Genomic DNA, 27,989 nt, shown 5'->3' with positions numbered 1-27,989 from the left:
TGCTTGTTGTATTTTGCACAACTTTTTGATGGAAGTAGATTTAGATTTGGAATATATTGATGAAGTAGATGCAGAATTGGCACACCAATCTCCTATCAAGGATGAAAATGTTGCATCTATTAGTACTGAAGAAGATTCATCACAAGGCGAATCTTTGAGAAACCAAATAGCCATGCAAATATGGAATGGTTATGTAGTTTAAAATTCTTGAATTTGGTGCTGTAAACTTTCTGAATATTTTTTAGCTGTAAACTTCCTAACATGTACTAAATGGTATGTTCTAGTCTTGTTTTGGTGCATGCACAATGTTTTCAAAATGTTGCAATTGTTTAAAATATTTATTTGTTGCTAATTGTGCTTACTATCTTATCATTACCATTTAGCATTTGAAATGGGTGAAAATTTGAAGAAGGATCAGGAAGTTAAGAAAGAGCACTTGAAATGGACACAAACTATGGATGATGCTTATATCCGAGCATTATTGAATCAGCACTATGAAGGGTATTGAATTGATGGAACTTTCACAAGACTGGCATACAACAACATTGTCAAGGAATTGAAGGATAAACTTGGCAAGGATTTCACCAAAGGTCATTTGATGAATCAAATGAAGACACTTAAATTGCACTTCAATGAGTGTTATTACTTGTTTAGAAATGAAAAATTTAGTGGCTTTTCTTGGAGGCCTGTGACAAAAACTTGGGATGCTGAACCTGAAGTTTGGGAGCAACTTTTAAAGGTATGCACTCATTAAATTTAGTTACTTTTTTTTTGCTCATTTTCAATTCCTATTGTAACAATACTCCTATTTATTTAGGAAAAACCGGATGCTGAAAAATAGAGGACAAAACAAATCCATAATTATGACAAAGTAGAAGAGTTATTTGCTAAGGATCGAGCTACTGGACATGGTGCTGAAATAGCAAAAGAAACGCGCAATAGATGGGCCAATGAACCAAATGGTACTGAATTGAAAGTTTTATTGAAGTTGAACATCTTCTCTCTCAAAATAAGATTACTATAGAGAGTTTTGACAACACAACTAAAGATACTGGTATGAAAGTTTCCAAAGCTTGCAACAAAAAATCAGTACAAGGTACATCATCTGCTCAAGGGGAAAACAGAAAGTTGTCTGTTGTTGATAAAGAACTTGAAATTATAAAAGGTGCACTTGATAATGTTGCTGATGCAATACGGGAGGGAAAATTTTTTTTTCAAAATTCTAGAGAATGCTGGTACACTGAAAATGAGATTTACAAGGAGCTAACTAGTATTGGAGTTGAAGCGGACTCTATTGATGATTGCTATCTCTTTTTGACTCAAAACCAAGCTAAATCAAGAGCATTTTTTGGTGTCCAGCAGAAAGGCGCAAGAGCATATTGGGAAAAATGATGCAATAGCATATTGGGAAAATGATGGATGATCTTCGTCATTCAGTCCATTTGGATGAAAATAGGAACACATTTGAACAAATGAAATGAGCTATGTTGACACCTGTACATCCTCTCTGTTTTGGTCATTTGGAAATACTCCCTCCGTCCCTTAAAGTCTGTCGCACTTGGGAAGCAGCGCTTTTTATGCACAGTAAAATCCACTTGTTTTTAAACCCATGGGTTCCAAATTTGCCCTTCACATTCACCGACAGACTCAAGAAATAAATGGGTCAAAGAGGGACCTATCAAAGGCATTCCATTGTTTCGGCTACCAAAAACAAAAGCTCATTTCCTTATCAAAATCTTCTTCATCCAAAGCAAATGGGTCAAAATGGGACCCACCAAAAACCAATCTTTTGTTTCAGCCACAAAAACCGTTTCCTTATCAATTGCTGCCACAGAAACTGTTTCCTTCTTCTAGCAGACATTCATCACCGCCTACTACTAAAATCTTCTCTGATTCTCCGTCGTTAGCCATTCTTCAATTGCTGCAAATTTAAGCTACGATAATTTCTCTGGAATAACTACAAATTCCCTCTTTTCATACTCCATATTCACTTGAAAGTTTTCACCTTTGATTACAATATTGGTGCTCCAATTCAAGAGAGAAGCATTGGAAGGATATGAAGTTGATTGCTAATCCATCGTTGATAACAAATGAGATTAAAAGGTTAGTTAACTGTCTTCTATTCTTTCTTTTTAATGGTTTTTTTCTCTTTTCTCATGTAAGAAAGGCTGGATCTTTTAAACTTTTGTAATGTTTATTTATTGATTATTTTGTCTATAATTTCTTAAAGATTTGCCGCCAAATTATTTACTGAAAATTTGGATTTTGGCGGATTACTCCAAAAATAAGTCTTGAAATGCCTATTTTAAAATATTTAATGGAATTGTACACTGATTTGTACCTCTATATATGCAGTCCGTTTGTTTTGTTTTAACACTCTGTTTATTTTTTTTTACACCATATTTCAAAGGTGATTCTTAAAAGAAATATGGATACTTTTAATGATGTTGAAACTAATAATTCTACAAAGAGATTGACTAATCAAGAAAGGCAAATGATTTTTGAAGCTTTACTACAGGAAAGTAATGGCGGTAAATTGAAAAGGGGAACCATCAGGAACATTGCAAGCCTATTTAAAACAAGTGTTAGGACAGTTCAGAGAATTTGGAAGCTAGCAGCAATTACTTCTACAGATGGAAGAGTTGATGTATCACGCAGATTTTCTAAAAGATGCGGAAGAAAACAAGTGGATATTGATTTTACTTTGATCATGGCAATTCCTCTCCGGCGTCGGACAAACATCAGGTCACTTTCCAGTGAAATGAAAGTGTCCAAATCAACCCTTCACCGACGAATTAAAGAAGGTGCTATAAGGCCACACTCAAATGCACTCAAACCACAATTGACAGATCAGAATAAGCAAGTAAGGCTTAACTTTTGCTTGTCAATGCTTGAACCAGAAAGTCTCAACAGCAATCCAACATTTATGAGTATGTTCAATGTTGTGCATATTGATGAAAAGTGGTTTTACATGACTAAAGAATGTGAAAAATATTATCTTCATCCTCACGAAGAAGAACCTCTTAGGACATGTAAGAGCAAAAGGTTCATTGTGAAAGTTATGTTCCTAGCTGCTGTTGCTCGACCACGTTTTGACTGCTCTGGTAACCCAACATTTGATGGGAAAATTGGGATTTTTCCTTTTGTATTCAAAGAACCAGCAAAGAGGAGTAGTAAAAATCGTATGGTAGGTACATTAGAAACTAAGCCAATATTGTCAGTGACCAAGGAAGTATATAGGAGATGTTTAATTGAATAGGTTTTGCCTGCAATACATGCTAAATGGCCACGGGATGGTGGTAGTGTTACTGAAATTTTGATCCAACAGGATAATGCAAAACCACATATTAATCCCACTGATCCGGTATTTATTGAAGCTGCTTCTAGAGATGGATTTGATATTCACTTGTCATTTCAGCCTCCTAACAGTCCGGACATGAATGTTCTTGACTTGGGATATTTTAGAGCTATACAATCCTTGCAACATCAAGAAGCACCCTTGTCAATTGATGAGCTAATTCTTGCTGTGGAAAAGTCATTTGATGAATTATCAAGTGAAAGTCTAAACAATGTTTTCTTAACATTGCAATCATGTATGGTAGAGGTGATGAAAAATCTTGGGGGAAATAACTATAAAGTGCCACACATTGGGAAGCACCATTTAATGAAAGAAAGTTGTCTTCCACTGCAAATAGAATGTGAAAAAGAACTTGTGAATCAAGTTCTAAGTCATATGCAAGCATGATTATCTTCATTGGACAGGTAAGATTTTATAAAGCTTTTTTTTTTTAAAGATTTTTTTATCTCTAATTTTTTGTGTGTATGGTTGTTTAAACTAACTAGTGTTCCTTATTTTCATATTTGTAGGTACTTAAACTTTACTAATCATGTGTTTTGAACAAAATGGTATGGGTGTTCTAATGTGCAAAATGTACATGTACTCAATGTTCATTTGTCTAGCTATTCTTGTTCACTTTGCTCTGGAGCATCTTTATTTGTTGTTTATCACTAAATTGTGTCCTATCTCATCTTTTGGCAGATGGTTGAAGTCAAGCAATCCAACCCTTTTGATTTTGTGGTGCAAGCTTTTGATTGGGCAAAGAATATAGAAGCACTTTTATGTGCTAGTGGTTTTTCATTGACTGCTTTTATTTCACTTTACAAGATTTTAGAATAGCTCAGTCAAGTTAGCTTGACGTTAGTAGTAGTAGTGCTGATTTTTGTACAAAAGGGAAAATGTGCAATGCTGAGTGAAGCTATGTACATGTATAAACATTGAAACACTACTTTTGTTGGAGTTTTTGAAACTGTCAATAGCATTATTCTATAAAGGGGAAATAGTGCATATTGGTTTGCATTCTTTTGCTATTTGGTGGTAGAATATCTATTTTTGCATTTTTGAGTTTTGAAACATTAAAAAAAAAAGAGAGAAACTAACACTTCCATAGACTACGTTTAAATTAAATTTGGTAGTGAGTGTAGTTTTTTTTCTCCAAGTAGAGTAACATGCCTTATTATTTTGCTCATTTAGTTTTTGGGTCAATCTAAAATTATTCACCTATTTTTTACACTATTTTCTTGCTTTCAATATGAATTTATTTTGTGAAAGTTGATCATTCTTAACAAATTAGTGCGTATGAAAATAATTTAAAAATTGAAAGCTTTCAAAAGAAAATCACTAATTAAATCATCTCGATATTCTATTTCCTACAAAAAATCGAAATGATCCTCTTGATAACAAAATCAGTTTTCAATTGAAGTTTAAAAGAGCCATGTGTACATTCTTGATGATGAATTTGGCTGGAGTCGGAACTTTGTTGCTGGAGCCGAAAGTCAAATATGGTACAAGTTGGAATATTTGGATGTCCTTTGGGACCACACATCAATTTGTGGGCCAACTAGCACATGCATTATCACACTTTTAATGGAGGGCAGAAATGGAAATTCATAGCTTAAAATAGTTTGAAATGTCAAACATGACAAATATTTTGGGACAGCCCAAAAAGGAAAGTATGACACTATCAATGGGACGGAGGGAGTAGAACATGTTTTAAATATTTTTTTTGCGTCAAGATGTAAAGGCATGCAGAAAAGCCTTTTTAGTTTTTGATATAAAGATGTAAAAGTATGCAAAATATCTTTTGTAATTATGTAGATCCCTTTATTTTTGCCTTTGGGATATGGAACTTGGATTCTACATTTTTGTACTAGGATGTACTGATATGGAAGTTGTAAACATAATTCTATTGGCCTTACCAGTTATAATGATGAAATGGAACCTGTCGCGCCCCATTTTTGAAAAAATTAATTTTAGTCTTGAAAAAATGAATTTTTATTAAAAGATGAGTGAAAAAGTGGCATTTAGAAAAATAGGAGTTGAAATTGGCTTTAAAAAATGAGTTTTTTGGTAAATAAAGAAAAATGGCCTAAAATGGGATTTAAAAAATATGACGGTTTGAACCCAAAATAATAGTCTAAAAAGGGTTTTTAAGAAAAATAGGAATCACCACTTGATATTGAGTTTAGGTGTACCAAGTCACCAAAAATATATATTTTTAAATAAATGATGAATAAAATCCTTTTAGATGATTCCAAATCTTTAAAAACAAGGGAAAAGAGTTCGGGAGTCATATTTAAAGAAAGGGAAGGCAAAGATTTGATCTAAGACACCCTTTCAATCTAACTAAAACTAATTGTGAGATTTAGTCAAAAAAAATTTCAGTCTAACCTATAAAACTTATTATATTTTGGATGTTTCTATATTGATACAAATTTTGACCTAAGGGTACCGGGCGGGTCGAAATATTTTTTCAAAGTTTAATTGGTGGAAATCACATTAATTGTGATGCCCAAAATTTTACTTAGAATAGGTCACGAATATGCAAAAGATGGGATTCGAAAAAGAAATTATAATATTATATAGATAAATATATATGACCTAGAAAACGGGAATACAACATAATGAGTACGTGATGCTAAGATTCGTGATTTAATTTTTCTTTTTATAGAGAGGATACGAGCGTGTTAAAGTTAAGAAACCGTACTCATTCATTTTCCATATTTAAAGGGTGACTTTCCTAATCTGGTCAAGCAAATGGACTATCCTACTTCTAATTTCTTAAATGGAATGCAAGTTTAAATGTCATGTTTCATGCACATAAGGATGAGGGAGAGAATATAGAGAGAAAAGATCATGCAAGATAGAAAAAAGACCCTAAAAATAAAAATATGCATGAAATACAATAAATGTCATGTAAACATGTGATTCTAGCACCTGGGCGGCTCTAAGGGTCGAGCATTGGACTAATCCATGTCTATAAGTTCTCACTAGCGTTGAACTAATGAGAAAACAGAGAGAAAGGCCACAGCTAGCATTGGATTAGTGCGGTGACTTCGTGCATTTATTATAAATAAATAGATCATATAAAATATAATTAAAACAAATAAACACATAAAACACATAGAACACATAACACATAGGCATGATATCTAGATGCAAAACTCTAAAGAAAGCGAATAAACACATAAACAGACAAGCATGCAAGCATACAAGCAAAGAAACACATGTAAAGACCTAACTATTACATTAAGGGGCCCTAATTACAATCTAAGGGGGGAATTTGAAAAATAATAACATAACTATTACATTCATCTAACTAATTACATTTTTGACAAAACTAAAATCTATCTATTACATAATCTAGCTAAATACATGTCTTAAGTATCTATCTATTACAATTTGGCATTTAAATGCCCTCCAAATAACTCTCAAAAATTAAATAAAATAAATGAAACTTGAAATGAATAAAATGAGTAAATAAAAGACAAGGCACTTAAAACATGCAATCACATATAAAAAATACATAGAAACACATAAAATAAATTAAAATAATGATAAAAGGTACCTCCCTTGAAGTTGTGGTTAAATGAGGTGGAATTTGCCCTATTTTTAATTTAAAATCAATAAAATAGTCAAGACACCAATTTAATTGATAATTAAAAAGAAAAATATAAACATATAGTAAATTCACTTTTACTATGATAAGGAAATATAAACAAACATAAAATTTCTAAAATTTACAAATTAAATGCACTTAAATGTAGCATGCTTAACAATTAAAGAAGATAGACAAACTATACTTAAGAAACAAAGCTGTTAGGGATCTAATTGCATAAATTGAGAAAGTTTTTGAGGTTAAATTATAATTATTACAAAGATTAGGGGAGTTTAGGAACCAAATTACAATTAAATTAGGGATCTAATTAAAAATTTAAAGTTTTAGGGTTACAATAAAATTATTCAAAAGAATAGGGACTAGATTGTAAATTTTGGATCTTTTTCTTTAACATGCAAAATGCCAACGGGCCATTCTTATTATTTGCTTGGGCCAAATCCCTCTAGGCCCAGTAAAAAGTCAAGGAAAAAGGATGGGCCAACCCATCATTTTGACCAAGCGAACCCAACAAAAATACATGGGTTTTTTCCCCCAAGCCCATGTCATAACCCAAATAATTAAAACCAAAGCCTTAAACAAAGCTCAATCAAAATAACCTTACCCAAATTTTAACTTCTTTTACTAAAATCCAACAAGACATTAAATCTACCAAAAATTATTAATCCTTAATTATGTCCTAAAATCCAGAAAAAAATTTGCTCAAAAACATGTATAAAATATATAAAAGAAGATCAAAACTTGAAAAGTGCAGATTTGCTTCTTTTTTTCAAGTTTTGGGCCAAAATATAATTATACAAAAGTTGAGGACCAAAATTCCATTTTCCAGATTTCCATAGAAGCATTTTCTGCATTTCTGGGTTCATAAAATGCATGGAACATGACCATCGCTTGTCAAGATTTCAGGCCCAGATACACACAAATCTATACATCCAAGCACATAAATTCAACACCAAATCAGGTAAAGGGGCATCCAAGCTGATGGCTTGCAAAGCAAGGGGAGGAAATAGCAGAAAGAAGAAGACAAAGGAAACGGATACAACCGTGGTTCAAAGTCGCCACTTGGAATCCTCGGTGACATGTTTTCTGTGCCAACCCAATTTCTGTGCCAACCCAATGTCACTTATAGTATTGCGCCAAGTGTCCTGTTATTATTTATACTTGTGTTAAACCAAATCAAGTTAAATTATTAGAAAATTAAAGTGCAAATAATAACAGGATACTTGGCGCAATATTATAGGTAGCATTGGGTCGGCACAGAAAACATGTCACCGAGGATCCCAAGTGCAAAGTCGCGGTCACGGCTGCGATCGCGGCCTGGACCGTTCCCCATCGGTTTCGGCATATCGGTCGCGGTTTCGACGAGACGCGAATTTTTGAAATATTTAATATTCTAAAAATTGTAAAAAATATGATAAACAAAAATAATTTAAAAATTAGTAAAAATAATAAAATTCGAGTTGACTCGGGATGACTCGGAGTGACTCGGTGAGACTCGGTGAGACTCAGCCGTTTCAACCCTTTACGGTGACGTCTTGGTGAGTCACGTATCTCGGTATCATTTCGTCGCGGTCTCGCCTCGGACTGATACAAAATCATAGAAAAAAGAATTAAGAATCATCTCAATTCAATTTGTGTAGCTCAAGTTATCGCTAAAATACTAAAACATGTCAATGTTACCGAATCTCTTTGTCTTGACTTTTTCCCCTTCCATTGGTTTTTTGAGCCATGTTTTTAGTTCGTTTTCTTTCCAATTGAACTTTTCACCTATTATAATAAGAATAAATCTTGTATACACTGATGGTATATACACTCTCACGGTTGGATATACAACACATATACAAAATTTGAGTTTTAAATTTAAATTTGGATTATGTGTCATGTATCTAATAGTGGAAGTCCATACACTGTCAGTGTATAAAAGATTAATCCTTAAAATAATATAAAATAAAATTAAGTAGTTTCTATTCAAAATAAAGTTCAAATAACATAGTTAACTAGTAACTTATACATATAAATGCATTACATTTTACACCCTATCAATAAATAAATAGAAACCTTTAGTCTTGATTTATTTGGCCAACCATTCTTATATAAATAAACCCAAAGCTATTACAAATTCATTATCTTCAGAGTTTCTTATTTTTTACTTTTAGGAAATCTATGTTACTTTATCAATGCTGTAATATTCGACTTCTTCTTTTCTTTCGGGCATGGTTCAATGGATCAGCGCCTTATGGTCCAAAGGTTAGCAGCTAAGAGGCGCGTGTTAATTTTTTTGGTAAAGTGAAATCAACCTAGGAATGTGTCTAGATGCTACAAGGCAACAATAGTCAGTACGTACATGTAAATATTAAGTAAAGTGTAGATTGGATATGCTAATAAGTGCCACATTAGACACTCCTTAGACAAAGGTAGCTTCGATAAAAATAGAAAAACAAGATATGAGATTTAATTAGATACACAAAATTTATATATAGACTTGGGCTCAAGGAGTCAGTACAGTTTATGTGCTTAACGACTAATTAGAATCTCAAAAACTATAATTTAGGTTTCTAATTTTCAAGCTCAAACACTTAACTTAATGTGGTTCTTGAAATTTCAAGAATGTTCCTCGTACAAAGTTTGGAGTAGTTTTTTTTTTTTTTCATTTTCACTTTGGGTGAGTTAAACTAGGAAATTTAATTATGTTGTATAGATGGTAGAGTATAGAGTAAATGGTCAAAATGGTCACAAAACTATTTAAAATACCATTATAGATAGCAGTTAGGCCAGTACCCTCAAAAATTCATTTTATCAAACCCTAACCTGCATATGTAAATCTTTTACCAAACCCTATTGGATAACCATATGGGTTTTAACTTCATTACTAAACCCTCTTGTTTTGGGTTTGGATTACCCATCAAGTAACCTTTGCTTTCTAATCTGAATAATTCAAAAAAAAAAAGGAAATTGATTTTTTCAATCTAAAATCAATACACATTATGTTAAATCAACACATTGTGTTGAATATTAAATTTGGGTAAAGCCATAGAGAAATTTAACATTTTATGAAGGCTAAATTTAACAATCTTTCAAAAGAAAATTCAAACAATTATCCCACATTTTCTAATAAGGAATTGTGTATTAAACATGATAGATAGTAGTCTACAAGACAAACATGTGTGCCAATTGAATATAGATTAAAGAGAATAAGTAAGTTCTGTAAAGATATCAATTTTTCAACATAGATACATATACATACATATATACACACACAGAAGGTACAGGGTTTTAGGTATCGGATATCGAGTTTTTAGAATTCTCTTACCAAATGCTATGAGATTATGCGTCGGTAATCCTTTATCAATACAAACCTTAAGGGATTACTTTTTGATCGTCTAATTGAATAACTATCAGATCCAATCCTTACAGGTATCGGTATCGAGTTTTATCCGACCCTTGCCATCTCTAAATGGCATGGGTTAGTCAATGAACACCTTTTTTTTTGGGCAAAAAAGTTCACTCAAATTGAAAAAGCGAACCATTCGAATCATTTTGTTAATTTCAATCGCTAAACCAACCGGCAGAACGATCTTTCTAACTCAGACAAAAAATTCTACCGGGACAAAAAAATCCACTTGTACAATAACAAATCCAAAAAAAAAAGAAAAAAAACTGGATTCTTTCTTTTTATGCCACTTGAGAAGGATGGCACTGTGCTGAATTGAAGCAGCAATATGGGTTTAGCATCTGAGTTCTTCCCAATCCCAACATCAATTCGGACCCACCAGCATTTTCTTTCTCATCACGGGGGCTAAGTGCTGTATCTTTGTTGAACGTCATTCCTTTTACATGATCCAAAATCATAGAAAAAAGAATTAACCCAAAAATGAAGTATCCAGCAGATGAGCAGTTGATCACTTATCAACGAAGAAAAGTTGTTAGAGTTAGCATCAGAGGATAAAAAATGTCCAAAGATGACAAAGGGGGCACAAGGGGGAAGGGAGAGTACTAGTTCAACTAATGGAGTGCAAGAGAATTTGCTGATACCAGAGCACGAAACAGACAACGTCCATCACTAGTTACTTTCTAAACTGAGTAACGCTCAACTCTCTTCAGTGTTGGAGACACTCGGGTTGTGATGCTCTCTATTGGTCTCTTCATTTATTTATATTTATATTTATATAATGCTATAAAATTATAAAATTGTGTACTTACTTTTTCTTTTGATCTCTAGACCAGCATACTAAAACATAATTTTTTGAAAATATTTTGACATTTAATTTACACGAAATATTTGAACATTGAAAAATAGATCGAAATTGCGACAAAATTTGCATTGACTAATTAGATGGCAAATTTTGGTCAATTTCGTAAAAAAATTTATGTATAACTAACACAAGTAACGAAATATATTATAAACAGTATTAATTTTCAAAAATAATTTTTAAATTAATTTTATTGGAATGTAATAAAAAAATTTCTCACCAATGTAATAGAGAGGAGTCTAGTCCAAGATCCTCCATCCCTACTTTAATGGTGGGTGGAGATGTACACAATATTCCATAGCTAGTTGTTTAAAAAAAAACTTCTCAATGAACCAGTGTTTTAAGAACTGGCCATGATATCGGTTTGGTCTTATGAGAACTGGCAAAATCCTAAATTTTGTGTATATATCCATGGGAAAAAAAATTTGCCAATTCTTAAAACACTGGTTCTACTTATTTAGGATTTTTGTGTTGATTTTACATATTTCTACTTATCTATTTTTTATTTTTTTTAAAAAAATGAATAAATCAATCAATGAATTGGGTTGAACTGGTTAAACCGATTGAATGTTGATCTGACCATTTTATCGGTTCAATTACTGGTGCGAATTTCAAACATTGCAGTGAACCCGTTTATATGCTCTAAGATAGAATGGCAAGTTAAGAATACGAGAAAATAACGTTTCTTTTATTGCCTTTTCTTTAAATAAGTCAAATACAAGAAACTTTTGTGGTTAAAAATGTCCGGTTAGGAACAAATAATTAGAAAATAATTGGGAAAAAATGAATAAGAAAGGGAAGGAATAGTGAAAGACAACTGTAACAAATAAAAGGGACAGTTAGTTAGCAGTACAATGAAGGTCCGATTCTTCCGAAGAATTGATGGGCGATGGAAATGAATGGACAGAAATAGAGGCAAGTGATGCCGGTAATTGGAAACGGAAGGACCCGGAGATGACGTGATCTATGAAGTTCCAGAATTGCCGCTGACAAAGACCCGAAGTACAGTGTCAAACCCATTTGACTCCCCAGTAGACATTTTTGTCCCAGTAGAACTTTTCGTGCACGCGTGTACAGGCTAAAATTGACAGGATGATACGAATGATTGGCTTTCTCAATTTGAGTGACCCACGTGGTTCATGCAGTTCCCATCGGAGACCCAATTAGGTCTGCCTTTTAGATTTGAATAGGGTAAAATAATATAGATAACACGATGATGATTAAAAAAAAAACGTGATGTTTATTGACAAAATAAAAAATAATTTAATGATCAACTCGCCGTGCCATTTTAAACCGTTTAATGATGATTTCGGTAACACATACTCTAAAGGATATAACCATTAGATTCTTTTCTTTAATTATCCTCCATATATGTACCATGCACTTATCTGTACAAAATAAGACTTTAATGAAGACACACCACGGTGTCTGTCTCCATTATTGCAAATTTAATTTGACTCTAAGCCGTAATAATGGACATGTCTAATCAAGCATGTCTATATTTCTGCGTCATGAACAAGATTTGAACAGGGCAGCTAAAGCAAGGTTGTATGATTGAAGATTTCCAACAAATATTGGCCTGTTTGGATAGAGAATTATTAGTCAATCATTACAATTTTCAACACATCTTTTTATCTTTTCAATTATCTTTTTATCTCGCATGCATCACATCACAAAAAGTGTTACAGTAAAAATATTTCAAATAATTTACAATCCAAAGGTTAGAACGTGCGTTCCATGCAACATTTATGAAATGCACGAAAAAATGCAGTTCATTTTCAGAGGTTGTAACAACTACTCGATCCCTAGTTGTTAGGGATCTAGCCTCGCCAGATCTAACCTAACCAGCTGAAAATGGCAAACATGGTTAATCATTACGCTCGAGGATTGTACTCTTATCTTTCTAACTTCCTAATTTGTTCAGCTCTTGCATTTTCAGTTCTATCTTCGATAATTTGTGCTTGATGTTTTTGTTAAGGGCTCTGTCTTCCACAAAATATCAAGTTTTCAGATGGAGAGCCAGCATTATGTGAAAACTTGGTGATTGAAAAACAAGTTTTTCCACAATATTACCTGTTTAGTTCTCACACAAGTTATCCACTCCTTTTTAATCTTCGGTGTTAGTCATCCCTTCTTTTCTCACATTTGGCTTGTCAACTATTAGACGAAAAAGACATAAAGACTTGGATTATTTTCCTACCGAACAACTGGACTTAAGCTAATTTTCTTTTCAGCTTTCACTTGAAATGCAGCCAAGTGACGGACTTAGATCAGTTGGGTTGTTTTCATCCGATTCAATAAATCATTTTACTTGGTATACACTCGTATATATTTTGTCCAAATGTTTGAAATTTTCATCCATATGCATTGACTTTTTCATCATATCTCTAAATATTCTGTAGCGGACAATTGCTTGTCTTTATATTTAACTGTTTTAAACAACTAGAAAAGCTGTATGATTGAAATTTTCGACCTAGCATTCCCAATAGTTCGTGTTCGATCTGGAATGTGCAATTAAAAGTGCATTCCTTGCAACATCTATATGAAATATACTAAAGTGCATTTCATTTCCAAATGCTGTAACAACTGTTCTAACCCCATTGTACGTTGAGATCTCAGAAATTAGAAATCCTAAATTCTAATTCCTCTTGGCCCTTCCTACTTCAATTCTACTCCTTTTTTAACAAAGAAAACTGTTCTAACCCTAATTATCATGAACTCTAGGCTATCCAGCTGAAACTGGTGAACATAGTTAATTATTACACTCGACGATAGTGTATATTGTGCCTTATAAATTTCTCATTTCTCATTCTGAGATACTAACGGTCCTACTCTATATATAGACAGCCAGCTTAATATATGAAAAGTTGGGGATTGGATAGGGGAAACTTCTTCAAATTTACCTCTTTAGTTCTTATCCAAAGATATTTAACCGGTTGTCCATTCTCTCTTTCTTTTTCTTTTTTTTTTTGTGTTAATTTCCGTTATTTTGCCACCTATGGTTTATTAGCTATGAGCTAAAACAGACAAATTGTGTCTTATATTATTTACATACCAATTAAATAGGCTAAGCCAATTTTCTTTCCAGCTTTCCAGTGGATTTTAATGAATGGCAACAAGCATTTCTCACTCATGACATCCCCACAATATATCGAGTTGAAACGTAGCCAAGTAACAAGGAGTGCGGCCAGTATAACTGTGGATTGATCCGATACAATACACTTGTTGTATTTAGAGTACAATGCACAATTTTAATTGGAAAAATCATTCAAAACGTCCCTCACATTTTATAAAATAATTTTTTTATCCCTTACTTTTAAAAGTATATTGAGAAAATGACATGTTTCATCCCTTACATTTCGTAAAAATATTCTTTTCGTCCCTCACATTTAAAACGAAGCAAATTGGTCCTTCACATTTAAAAATTGAAACTTTTACATCCTAGAAATAAACTCTTAGTTGTGAATCAAACCATCTAACAACCCGGTAACAAATTTTAGGGGTAGAATTTGTAGATCACTCGTAAAAATATATTTCCAACAAATAAATTAAAATAATTAAAAAATCTTAATTAAAACCCATTTGCTTCTTCAAAAGAATGAAATAGTGCTTAAGCTCTCAAGCACTAAACCCTTAGACATATTCCTCAGTTTTGTTGCACTAAGGGTTTAGTACTTGAGAGTTTTAGCACAATTTCGTTCTTTTGAAGAAACAAATGAGTTTTAATTAAGATTTTTTAATTGCTTTAATTTATTTGTTGGAAATATGTTTTTGCGAGTGATCTACCAATTCTACCCCCAAAATTTGTAACAGGGTTGTTAGATGGTTTGATTCACAACTGAGAGTTTATTTCTAGGATGTAAAAGCTTCGTTTTTTAAATGTGAAGGACCAATTTGTTTCGTTTTAAATGTGAGGGACAAAAAAAATATTTTTACGAAATGTGAGGGATGAAACATGTCATTTTTTCAAGTATATTTTTACGTTCCTTACAAATTCATATTGGTCAAATATGGTCTATATCTAGGTTTTTGACTAGTTTTTTGTCGGAATTCAGCACGTGCCTTGCATATGATCATTTTTTAGGGGCAAAATTATCAAATTAAAATTTACATAATTCGATCTATAGTCCTTTACATTTCATAAAATGAATTGTTTCGTCCCTCACATTTCACAAAATGAAATTTTTAGTCTCTCACATTTCACAAAATAAAATTTTTCATCCCTTATTGATCATGGTACAAATAGTTTTTTTTTTTAAAATTCATGTATATATCTATTTAATTTCACCTAAACAGTACGAATAACATGTAATATATCTCTATTTGATTTCACCTAAACAGACTATTGTAATTGTATATATGCTATTCAATAGATATATACGTGGGTTTAAATCTAACAATTTTGTTTTAAACTCATATATATATATATATTTTTTTTATTTTACCATGTGAATCTATTCAATAGTTGTAGCCTTTCTCTTTTGGTAATAATTATTTATTGAGTTGCGTAATAAGGTCATCTAATTAATCGGTCATAATTCGAATTCTATAGTCATGCTAACAAATTGTAGTTTAAATTTGAAATTTTTACTCGTCACCTTTAAGACCAACAGTTGAATTTCTTGCCTTATGATTGTCTTAAAATTTGAAAGTGTTAATCACTTACTTCTTTTTGTCATACTTTTCTTTTGTTTATTTTTTCTGTCCAATTTTAATTCAATATAAACACTTGATAATGTTTAGAATTAAATATCTTTTTTATTTTCAATTTTTGAGCTAAAGGATATGAACATGATTGAAAAACTAATAATTTTTAAACCTCGGTATATATCTATTTAATTTTACCTGAACAGTACGTTCAGACGAAATCAAATAGAGATATATTATATACTATTCATATTATTCAGGTGAAATCAAATAGATATATACATGAGTTTGAAAAAAAAGTTATTTGTGCACATGATCAATGAAGGATGAAAAAATTTATTTTGTAAAATATAAAGGATGAAAAATTCATTTTGTAAAATGTGAGGGATGAAATAATTCATTTTGTGAAATGTAAGGAACTATGAATCGAATTATGTAAATTTTGATTTGATAATTTTTCCCTTAAAAAATGATCAGGTGCAAGGCACGTGGTGGATTTCAATCAAAAACTAGTTGGAAATCTATATAAGAACCAAATTTGACCAATGTGAATTTGTAAGGAATGTAAAAGTACACTTTTAAAAGTGAGGGACGAAAAAAGTTATTTTGCAAAATGTGAGGGACGTTTGAACGATTTTTCCATTTTAATTTATTGGAGTAAACATTAGTGTACATAAGTTGAATATCTTATATGTTCATATATAACAATTTATTGTAATTCTGTATCCTGCATTACTATAACAAGTACTCCCTCCTTTTCATTATTAATACTATTATGTTTTCACTTTTTAAATGTTTCAAAATAAGGAGTCATTCTCTAAAACTTAACATAATATTTTATTAATTTTTCAACTTTGCGATTTAAAAAAATAGCTTGTCCTACCTACCAATGCATTCCTCATACTTTTAAATGTTGAATTTCAGGATAACATTGTAAAATCACTCAAATGCAATTCATTTAAATATAATGATTACATGTTCCCTTAAAAAGTTAGTTTTACAAAGACGATTCGAATTATGGCACAGAGGAAGTATATCAACTCTAGCAAATTACACGAATATCCATTATACCGGCCTTCCGTGCGACTAGTGTCAAGTGTCAACGCAACACGATGCAAGAATGATACCTTGCACGTACCCTTTTCTTTAATGAATTTTCTTACTTCTCTCATGCAAGAAGAATGCTCAAACCCCTCTTGTTTAGACACTATAAATAAAGGCCTCCACAAGTCATAAACAACACTTCAAACAAACTACTACTCCGATTTGTAAAGAAAGGAAGTTAAATGGACACCTTGGAGCTGCAAACTCAAGCAAATATTGGAGGCAGCAAAAGAGTAGTTGCAACGCATGAAAGTTCACCCTCCATTAATGAAAGCAAACATTTTGATCTTGATCATGACCCTCAAGAGGAGGTAAATTAGACCTGTTTTAAGTTTTCAATCAGGGTTTTTGAAAGTCTAAATCTAATACATTAATTTCTTTCTTGATCTGTCGTATAGAAACCTGGATGGAGAAAATTCTTGTTCTTCATCGGACCTGGTTTTCTTGTTTCAATGGCATATGTCGACCCCGGAAATTGTAAGCGACCCTCCCCACTCCCCTTCTCTTATGTGCAATTTTGTGCTTTAGAAAAGGGTTCGGTTCTGACGTCACTGTGCCTGTAGACAAAGTTAGAGATTTCATCTAAACTCTGTGGTCTCTTTGTACAGTGGAAACTGACTTGCAAGCTGGAGCAAACCATGGATATGAGGCAAGCAAAGATGTTTCCAATCTTAGCTCGGAAATTTAATTTCAGAAATATGTGCAAAAAGTAACACTTTTGTAAATGACATAAAAAAAAAATATGTCCTGTAAATGCAGCTATTGTGGATCATCTTCATTGGATTAATCTTTGCTCTAATTACACAATCTTTGGCAGCAAACCTTGGTGTAACCACTGGTAAGACAAAGTATATATTCATACCAGTATATTTGGAAATACTATTTTTTAACCAAAAAAAAAACTTAGAATTTTCTTTTTGGGTTGTGCAGGAAAACATTTATCAGAGTTGTCCAAGGCTGAATATCCTAAATATGTGACATACTCCCTGTGGTTGCTTGCAGAGGTTGCTGTCATAGCTGCTGATATTCCTGAAGGTAGTTGATACTTTAGATATTATATATTACTGAAAAGATTTATATATATTGGACCGCTTGCATGGCAGTTAATCTACACTGATCAGTGTGGATCCCGGTACTATAAATTTTTGGCTCTATTTGGATGGCAAGTTTTTTAATAAACACATTTTTTTTTCAGTTTTGAAATTTTTTTTACACCTTTTTAATCATTTTTGTGTGACATGTACATTCTCTTCAATAAAAATAATAAAAGCCAAGCCTCAGAAAAACTTTATATTATGAAATTCACTTCTCAAACTAAATTTTTTGCGTCCGTCCATGCTGGATGAATTTAAAGTTACAAAATCGAATATTTTGTACGTTAATTACAGTTTCCACTTCTCCAAGCTGGCCGAACAACCGGTTCCAATAGGTGATGAAGGGAAATTACATACTAAAGAAAATTTTTGGCTTTATTTGGATGGGAAGTTTTTGGTAAAGTCTGTATTTTATTTTGAAAATTTTCAGTACCTTATACAAACCATCTATCTATCACACGTATATTCTTTTCAATAGAAACGAAATAAGTCGAGCCTAGGTTTTGTCCTAATGAAAATTTCATATCATTTTACATTAATTTCAAACTGTATGTGAATGAAGTTGACTCTTAAATATTTATTCTGTGTCCGTCCATGCTGACAAATATAAGTGATGAACAAGCATTACAGATTATAAGAGTGTTTAACTATTTTATCTTTTAATAGTCATTGGGACAGCATTTGCACTTAACATATTGTTCCACATCCCACTGTGGGTTGGAGTTCTTTGTACTGGGATGAGCACTCTCTTACTTCTCGGCCTGCAAAAATATGGAGTAAGTCAGTTGATCCTATCTATTCATGTTGTCTCTTTCTTTTAGTTGCATCTATCAAACTCTCATGGTCAAAATTTTGTCCTTGCATGTTCCTGCAAATTGGTCCTTTCTTGGGTATACAAGAGGACCTACCAAATATTTTGAACCACCCTGATTGACTCTTCTTGGCTAGCTTTTGGATAAGAGAAAATCCAGTTGGTATATAACTCCTCCAATAATTGGTAGTAATAAACGTACAGAAAATCCTACTCTAAGCCGCATATAACTTATACAGAGATACAAACTAAATAATGGTCCAGCTCTTTAATTTTTGGGATTCTCATATTTGTAGTTTAGCTGTATTGTGATTTTCAGTCTTTTTTTTATATATGAATTCTAAATATCTGTAGTTGAGATGTTAATTTACCAGTCTTACCATATGCTAAGGGGTGTAACAAGAATATAAAATGAATGAGCCGGCTTTCATGCATCCATGATACCCTAAAAGATTTAATCATATTGGATTGCTTGTTTAGTAAGTCAAAAAATAATCTTGTTCCCTGAACAGACATTTAAAAATAAGATGATTGATATAAAATTACTAACATTTCACTTCTTGAGATTGCCATTTGAAGAACACGAATGTTGAATAAGACCATTTTTTTTTCTTCATTAATTAAGATGATTTGCTTTTTCTTCTTGATTTGTATTCTCTACTTGGACTCCTATGAATCCACATTCTTTTACCTTTTTATTTAATAGAAGGCAATATACCTGGCAATTATGCTCAAAACCCAACAATCCACCCAACCCACCCACTAATTTCAGAGGTTGGGTTGGGTAATTTGGGTGTTGGGTCAATTTTGGATTGGATAATAAAAATTCAAATATATTTTGGGCAGATTGGGTATTTGTGTTGGGTACCCATTACCTAACTTCCACTTTCATTTGACAGAGATGTAAAACTTGTTCTTATACTATTGTCTTCTCTAGTTTGTGTAAATTATAAGTATTACTATCCAGATTTCTAGTTAGCATCAAATTTGACTCTCAAGCGGATTAAAGTTTTTCTTGAATAAGAGAAGAATAATTTAAGTCTTGGCATTCTTCATTAAACTTTTACTAGAATTATATTTCATGTTACACTATGAATTAGGTGACACCCATAATAAGGATCATAGGAATGGCCAACTAATCGTGAAGAATATATGGCGTAATATGGAGTATAACACAAAAATGTTGAACGGAGGATCAAATGCCAAATTCTACTCATGATATATTCAAAATAAATTTCAGATGCAAATTTGGAAGTTATCTTTTAGGATGCAACATGATTCATTTTGTGTTTATTTCTAATTTCTAATTTCTCCATTTTACAACGGCTCAAATGTGTTATCATGCATGATTCTTTTGTGTTTATTTTTTGGGTCAAAATTTCAGTTTATAACTTTCTTTAAAGTGTGATTGGATCCAAGTAGTTTAAACAGTTAGTACGTGTGTATATTTGTAAAAGTATATTAGTGTGTTTGTATGTGTAAAAATAACGTATTTCAAAAGAACTTAAAAAGTGAGTGTGTGTTTGTATCTGTGAGTGTTTTAGTGTGTGAAAATATATCTATCTATGTGAAAATGTATTTATGTGTGTGAATTTTTCTTTGTATGTGAAAATATATTTGAGAGAGTTTATGTATCAAAATCTATTATTTAATATATTGGGTCATATTTGGGTAATGGGTTTGAGATAACCCAATATGACCTAACCTAAAATTAACCCAACGTAATATTGGACAGATTTGATGTAATCCATTTAAATGAAAATCCAACATCAACCCGCTCAAAACCCGCCCAATTGCCAGGCATAGAAGGCAATTATAATCAAGTTTATATATACATAGACATATACATATACATATACATATATATATATAAAGAAGGCATATGAGATACATATATAAGTTAAATGTGACGTTTTAGCATGCAAAAAGAAGCTCATAGGAGAGTCATAAAATTTCAATCATATGCAAATCATATGAGATGAAACATAGATGCTTGAAACATTCCACTAATTTTTTACCTTAGAAGCTTTGAAACATAGATGTTTTTCTTTGTTTAGTGGTTTATGTTTTTTACCAATGAACAAAAATTTAAGCAGTCTAAGTAGAAGTTAAGAATCCAAATTGATACGTTCCTGATGGATTAATTGTGTGCAAATTGGAATTACCCCAGTTAATGACTATGGACATAAAAGAGTTTCTTAATTTTTTGTCTTTGTGTACCCTGATTAATTAACCAATTTCATTATGCTTGGTGGAAAAATAGGTGAGGAAGCTTGAATTGGTGGTTTCAGTTCTAGTATTCGTCATGGCTGCATGTTTTCTTGGAGAATTAAGTTATGTAAAGCCTCCAGCAAGAGATGTGCTTAAGGGCATGTTTGTTCCGAAGCTCAATGGTAATAGTGCCACAGGCGATGCCATTGCTTTATTAGGGGCACTCGTAATGCCGTGAGTCCAAACACGTCCTTAACATCCATCAAATATTCAACAGGAGATCAAGCTCCAATTGTTTGCAAAATTATTTTCTTTATCATTATTAATCCTAAAATTTCAAATGTTGACAGGCATAACCTCTTCCTGCATTCAGCTCTCGTGCTTTCTCGAAAAATACCAAAATCAGAGCGGGGCATCAATGTACGGAAATTTAAGATCATTATGCACATCAACAAAATTAAAGTGAGAAAAAAAAGGGTAAAAAAAATTTTAAAAAATGCAAAAATTAAGAATGGGAAAGAATACGATCAATCAAATGAGAATAACAAATATTTAGCATATATAGTGATTGATTTTGCTTGTTTTGTGCATCAATTTGCAGGATGCATGTCGATGCTTTCTCAAAGAAAGTGGATTTGCATTGTTTGTGGCCTTTTTAATCAATGTTGCAGTTATATCTGTATCCGGAGCCGTTTGCTCAGGAGAGATTCTTTCACAAGAAAGAATTGAGAGTTGCAATGATCTTACTCTTAACTCTGCCTCTTTCCTTCTGAAGGTAAATTAGAATTGTATTTTTTTTTTTTTGGGAAATTGTGTTAAGCAAATTATGCTGACTAATTCGTTGTCTTTGTCATAATTGCTGAAAACTTGCCTGATTGATGGCTTGTAATGCAATGGAATCCTGTTCATATTTTATTACAACTGCTTTCCATCTTAACTTCTTTTGCGAGAGAAAAAAAAAAGACCGGATTTAAATTCAACTCCAAGAATTGAAAAAAAAAAAAAGGAATTATGATGCAGAGCCCCTTGTCCAATTTGAGACGTGGACCTTAGGAGGAAATGGTTAATTTTATACATTACATGCACAATATAAACTTGTTTAAAGGTGTTGTGAGGGCAAATTTCATTTTTTAAGGGGATAATTTCATATTCCATTTTAGGTCAATGCCACAATTTTGATAAAATAGAAAACTATCTAAAGTTAAAATATTTCTGACCCTCTATTTTTAAGCCACTTGTTTGATATTCTGTCAGAATTGCTAAGCTCAAATTGTATATCAAGAACCATAATAAAACTCGAAAAAAAGTCAAGAAAAGTTTAACTTACCCATTTTACTCTTGAAATCCTAGCTGCATAGGCTCTCCCTGGTTAAACAAAATTATTTTCCTTAACGTACAGAATGTTCTCGGAAGATCGAGCTCTACAATTTATGCGATAGCATTATTAGCATCTGGACAGAGCTCTACAATAACTGGCACATATGCTGGGCAGTTTATTATGCAGGTCTGGGAAATTTGTATCTTCTTAGTGCTTTAACAATTTCGATATTTTTATCAAAAGTTTTCTAAAATGAGCTTTTGGGTTTTTTTTGTTTTCAAAACAATAGGGATTCTTGGACCTTAAGATGAAGAAGTGGTTGAGGAATCTGATGACCAGGTGCATTGCAATCACACCAAGTCTTATTGTATCAATAATTGGTGGATCTTCCGGGGCTGGACGCGCGGCTCATTATAATAGCTTCAGTTTGTACTCTCTAATGTACTATAAATTTTTTTTTATTTTAATAACCAAAAAGCCAACTTAACAGAACTTTCTTTTGAACTACCATTTGCTCTCTAATTGACCTGATCATTTATCCTCTTTGGCCTCTGCAGATGATACTTTCTTTTGAACTACCTTTTGCCCTCATCCCCCTTCTTAAGTTTAGCAGCAGTACCACAAAGATGGGCCCTTACAAGAACTCCATTTATGTGAGCATTTGCACTTTTTGACTTTTTATAGTGAAACAACTAATTGTTGACAAAATAATTGTATCTAGAAAATTGATGGTATAGATGTATGTTTTATTTTTATATTTCTAATGTGCTGCCTTGCGATATAAGCACATATAAATTGGAAGTTAGTATGCAGGAGGGGGTTGGGTCACCATCCCACATCGGTTGATCGTAGGGTATTTACTCTGGGTTTAAGGTTTATAGAAGCACCTTCCTGTCACCAATTGGCTGGATGGGTGTTTCTTGTGGATCCCCCTTAGATTGCTTTCAGGCCGATTTGTTGATGCCTGCTGCGTGTCAAATCATTGTTTGTGTGTGTGTGTTCTAGAAAATTGATGGTATAGATATGATGTATGTTTTGTTTTTATATTTTTAATGCAGTACTTGAAAGGTATAAATTAAGTACATACAAATTAGAAGTAAATAGGACACTTTGAATTGCATAAACTTTCATGAACTTCTAGTGGAAAAAAGTGATACTAGGCCTATTTCTGGTCGTGTACCAAATGGAATAATCTTAGACGTAGTTCTAAATCACATTCATATTCCTAATGGGAAAAGACGTTTACATAATCCATTGATATATGTATATTTTCACCAACAATTGATTTGACTAAAATTTCAATGTTTGATGCAGATCATCGTGATTTCCTGGATTTTGGGGCTAGGAATCATTGGCATCAATATATACTACCTCAGCACAGACTTTGTTGGATGGCTAATTCATAACAGTTTATCAAAAGTAGGCAATGTGTTCATCGGAATCCTGGTATTTCCCTTGATGGCAGTCTACATTGTTGCTGTGTTCTATCTTATGTTTCGAAAAGACACGATTGACACGTTCAAAGAACCGGCAAAGTATGATCCAAATGCTCAAATTCATATGGAGGATGGAAGTCTTAATCGAGATCATGGAGATCATATTCCATATAACAAGGAGTTAGTAGACATTCCACTTCCTGAATAAACTTTGCCCACTTAATTTTAACTGAACTTTGGTCAGGGCGGTAGCTATCTTTATGTAGCAAATTAGCAATGGCATCATATAAAAATCTTGGGCAAGAGAAAGAAGTTTTTCTCTTAGTAATCTCAAAGAGTAATGTTATCAAGAATGTTATTATTAGCATTAGCCATTAGGACTATGTGCTGAAGCACATTATCTTGTAAATATGTAAATTTTCTTGTCCAAAAGTTCAAAAAAAATCTATTATTGATTCAATCACGTTCTCCTTGGACATTTTAGTGTTATATTTGTGTAGAGTGCTTCACAAATGATACGTGTATGATGTGTGTAGAGTACTTCTGCTTGGACACTTAAAGTGCATGGTTAGCTATCTCGGCAAAGTCCAATACTGATCGAGCCATAATCAGAACGGAGGGGATTAGTACGATTCCGATCCCTGAATCTTGAATAATTTCATATTCGCAGTGACTCACTTTGATTTGGCTGATATTGATCGATTTCAATCCGTGATGCATAAAATCAGTCAAAATATCCGAGTCAATTTAGAGTCAACTTAGATATATTTTTTTTCCAGATTATACCTTTTATGATATTTTTTATTTTTAGTAATTTTTTCAAATTTTTTATATACTATAATGTGTGTATCACCCGATATCCAATCGATATGTTGAGGCGAATGTGGAACAATGGTGACTGCGACTGTGACCCGTGACGGCAAACCATGCTTTAGTGTTATATTGGTGTAAAGTACTTCACAAATGATATGCATGCAAAGTAAGAAAAACTTTTTTTTATCAGTTCACATTAGGAACGGCAAACCATGCTTTTAGTGTTATATTGGTGTAAAGTACTTCACAAATGATATGCATGCAAAGTAAGAAAAACTTTTTTTTATCAGTTCACATTAGGAATAAGTAATTTTTTTGTTGATAAACTAAATAATCTCATCCATTTCACTGAAAGGTGCATTAGTGGCAGCAAAAGCATCAAGAACATGCCAACACGTACAACAGATAGACAGGACCTTGTTTTGATCGCAAATTTGCAAATGGATGCTCTTTCAAATCTCACATGTACTTTGGCACCGACTGTTAATTGTCTTGATATCTTCTCAATCAAGAGATACACAAAATACTAATGTTGATATAAATTTTGACATTTAAATAGTTAAGAAAATAATTATATAATTTTTTTCTTGATTAATTGAAGAAAATATGTTTAATTATTTTCTTAAATAATTAAATATTAAAATGTTAACGTCGCCAAATGCTTCCACTTCAAGACTTGTTGAGGATGAGCTAGTTTGCTAACTCTTGAAAATGAGTTTCGAAGTTCTTGAATTTCTTTAACCGAAGAATGAGCAGCCCACTTCGTTATTTGAAAAGAACCAACTTGGTGTAGCCCAATAGGAAATCATTTGGAGTTCCAAAACCTGAATCCACGAATTAAGCCCAAACACTTTGTGGTCTTTATATGGTTGATCCCCAGGATTCTAGAACTAATTCCAATTCACTCGTGCACCTGACAAACTTTTGGTTTCAATTCATCGAGGAACCAAATCCAGGAGCTTAGCAGGATATAGAACCGGGGACGACTTTTTATTTTTCCACTTGGAGACTAGAGATGCATTCAAATACAAATGAACTCGACTATCACTATACTTGAGTTGAAAACTCGATCATTGCACTGCACTTGAGCTCAAAACTCGATAATTGTCATGGATATGGACTCAATAGAATTGTATTTTGCGTGATTTCATCCTGTCATTATACATTTTTCAATTTTTTGTGTATAAATACATCATGATATTGTAAATGTCAAATATTTTATTCATTTATATCGCTTTTATCTCAAAAATAATAATGTAATGTAATTGTATATCAAATAATGTAAAAAGCATAATAACTGAACCAAATCGTACCCAAGCTCAACTTTGCAGACCTCTCTCCTCATTGCCAGTTCTACTCGAGGTCGGATGAGTAGAAAACCTAAAAGATCGAACTTGACTCGTGGTAGTGATAAAGGAACTTGAACTTTTTCTTTTTTTCTTTTTTTTGCTGGGGTGTCCCACATGTAGCAGACCCCGTAGACTATTCTCCCACCTTCCACAACTTGCTGGTAGCAAGGTTCGAATCAGGGATTTAAGCCCCATTTTCAGCAACCCCAGCCACCAAACCAAGCTCTAGAGGGCAAAGGAACTTGAACATGACTTGAATAAGTTCGACATTTTTGTCGAGCCTTGTTGAGTTCGAGTAATCGACTCAAGCTCAAAGTTCTAAGCTTGAAAACCTGCTTTCCCATCAATTCAAAGCATTTCACGGCATATCCCGCAATTTTTGCTGAAAATTGGAAATTTACAGCTGCATGGATTCAGAGATTTTTGCAAGTCCCAAATGGCAATAAAAACAGTATTTACCATCCTCACCAATCCAATAGGCTGAGGTGTTGAAATTAACAAGATTAAATAGCAAAAGCAGTAGTAAGTCAATAAGGAACAAAATGGTAACGCCAATGTCTATGAGCATATCACTATAGCTATCAAAATGGTCCAAAGCCAAAGTAGCGCAATCTAAATTCCTAATCAGCAGCGGCCATCAAGAAGCATATTTGTTCACAATAACTTCTGCCAAATTTAAAGTACAATTTAGAAGCCAAAGTGGCCACTGGCTAACTAATATTCAAATTGTTTTAGGTTGAATCCAGCCATTGCGTTGTTAATTGCATAATTTCAGGTTTAAATTTGATAAAAAGAAAAAAAAAAGTGATCTAGAATACATCTGCAAGTGACGATGGTACCATTGCCCCTTCTTCTTTGACAAATGAAGTGCAAACTGATTGGAAGCCCCAAACTACATACCAAGCAAGTCCTAACAAAAAACACTCACACAGACCCAAAAAAAAAAAAAATAATAAACTTAATGCACAAATAAAAAAATTTGCTTAATTAACAAAAAATTACCATAATTTAATTATCAAGAATGGGTCCGGTTTGGGTGGCTCACTTATAATTTTGCAAATCTCATCTCTCCCAATATCTTTTTTTTTTTTTTTAAACTTGACACACTAAACTCTTAGAATTTTTAAAACGAACTATTTTGTCTACTTGTTGAGTTTGAATAGGCAGAAAATTTACCATACCAGTCACTGCACATCAACAGCCATATATGTTCCAGGCGAAATCAGATTTTGTAAAAATCTATTGACCGTTGGTGCAATTTTTCAAAACCTATTTAGAAACTAATGAAGACTAAAAAGAATTTCTTGGAGAAAAGCTATAGCACAGAAAAAGAAAAAGAAAAGAGAGAAAATTCTAGCGTTCCTAAAACATTTTGGAGAATTTGGATTGACAAATTATTTCAAATAATATTTCGCTTGTATCATAAACACATTTCTCAATTCATATTTTTATATTTTTTATTACTTTTTATCTCACATACATCACATCACATCACAAAAAATACTACGATAATTATTGTAAATAATATTCTATTCAAACACAATGTAAAGTAATTATCAAGAGAAGAATTTTCAACCCTACAATTCCAACAAGATTCCTTGTTGGTTCCCTAAGGACAAAAGTTAGCCGGGTGGATTCTCTGGCAACCTTATCCAGTGGCGACTTGGATGTACAGTTAAGGTCAATGTGTCTCTATTGTTTTGAAGCCAAGAGGTTCAAGTTTCAACACGTGGTGATGAGCATTAATTCTTTTTATGAGTGGGGTGTAAATTCTTTTTTTAAAAAATTTATAAAAACTATATGGATTACTATTCGTGAATTTAATTAACTAATAATTAATTGTTGAATGAATAAATTACCCTCATAGCAACTTTTACTCTGTTGAATAGAAAAGTGCAAATTTGGATAGGGTATTATTTAGAATATTTACTGTAGCACTTTTTGTGATATGACGTATGTGAGATGAAAAAGTGATTGGAAATATAAAAAGGTGGGTTGGGAAA

The 27,989-nt window shown here is 32.6% G+C and overlaps 1 long non-coding RNA gene and 1 pseudogene across 3 annotated transcripts; both read left to right on the top strand.

Moving 5' to 3' along the window:
• Positions 1-1,698: 1,698 nt before the first annotated feature.
• Positions 1,699-4,357, top strand: LOC113714348 (uncharacterized). Of its 3 annotated transcripts, none has more exons than XR_011822523.1 (4): positions 1,699-2,103; positions 2,519-3,762; positions 3,868-3,931; positions 4,040-4,357. It is a non-coding gene; the product is annotated as an uncharacterized lncRNA (long non-coding RNA). The 3 variants fall into 3 exon arrangements; XR_003453683.2 differs by having other exon boundaries at positions 1,700-2,103; positions 3,868-3,906; XR_011822524.1 differs by lacking the exon at positions 3,868-3,931 and having other exon boundaries at positions 1,700-2,103.
• A 12,779-nt stretch (positions 4,358-17,136) lies between these two features.
• On the top strand, positions 17,137-24,032 carry LOC113714166 (metal transporter Nramp7.2-like; annotated as a pseudogene).
• Positions 24,033-27,989: the final 3,957 nt, after the last annotated feature.

The sequence above is a fragment of the Coffea arabica genome, chromosome 10c (genome assembly GCF_036785885.1).
Source record: "Coffea arabica cultivar ET-39 chromosome 10c, Coffea Arabica ET-39 HiFi, whole genome shotgun sequence".
NCBI lineage: Eukaryota > Viridiplantae > Streptophyta > Magnoliopsida > Gentianales > Rubiaceae > Coffea > Coffea arabica.
The sequence above is the reverse complement of the archived record's forward strand: the minus strand, read 5'-3'. Positions and strand labels throughout refer to the sequence as shown.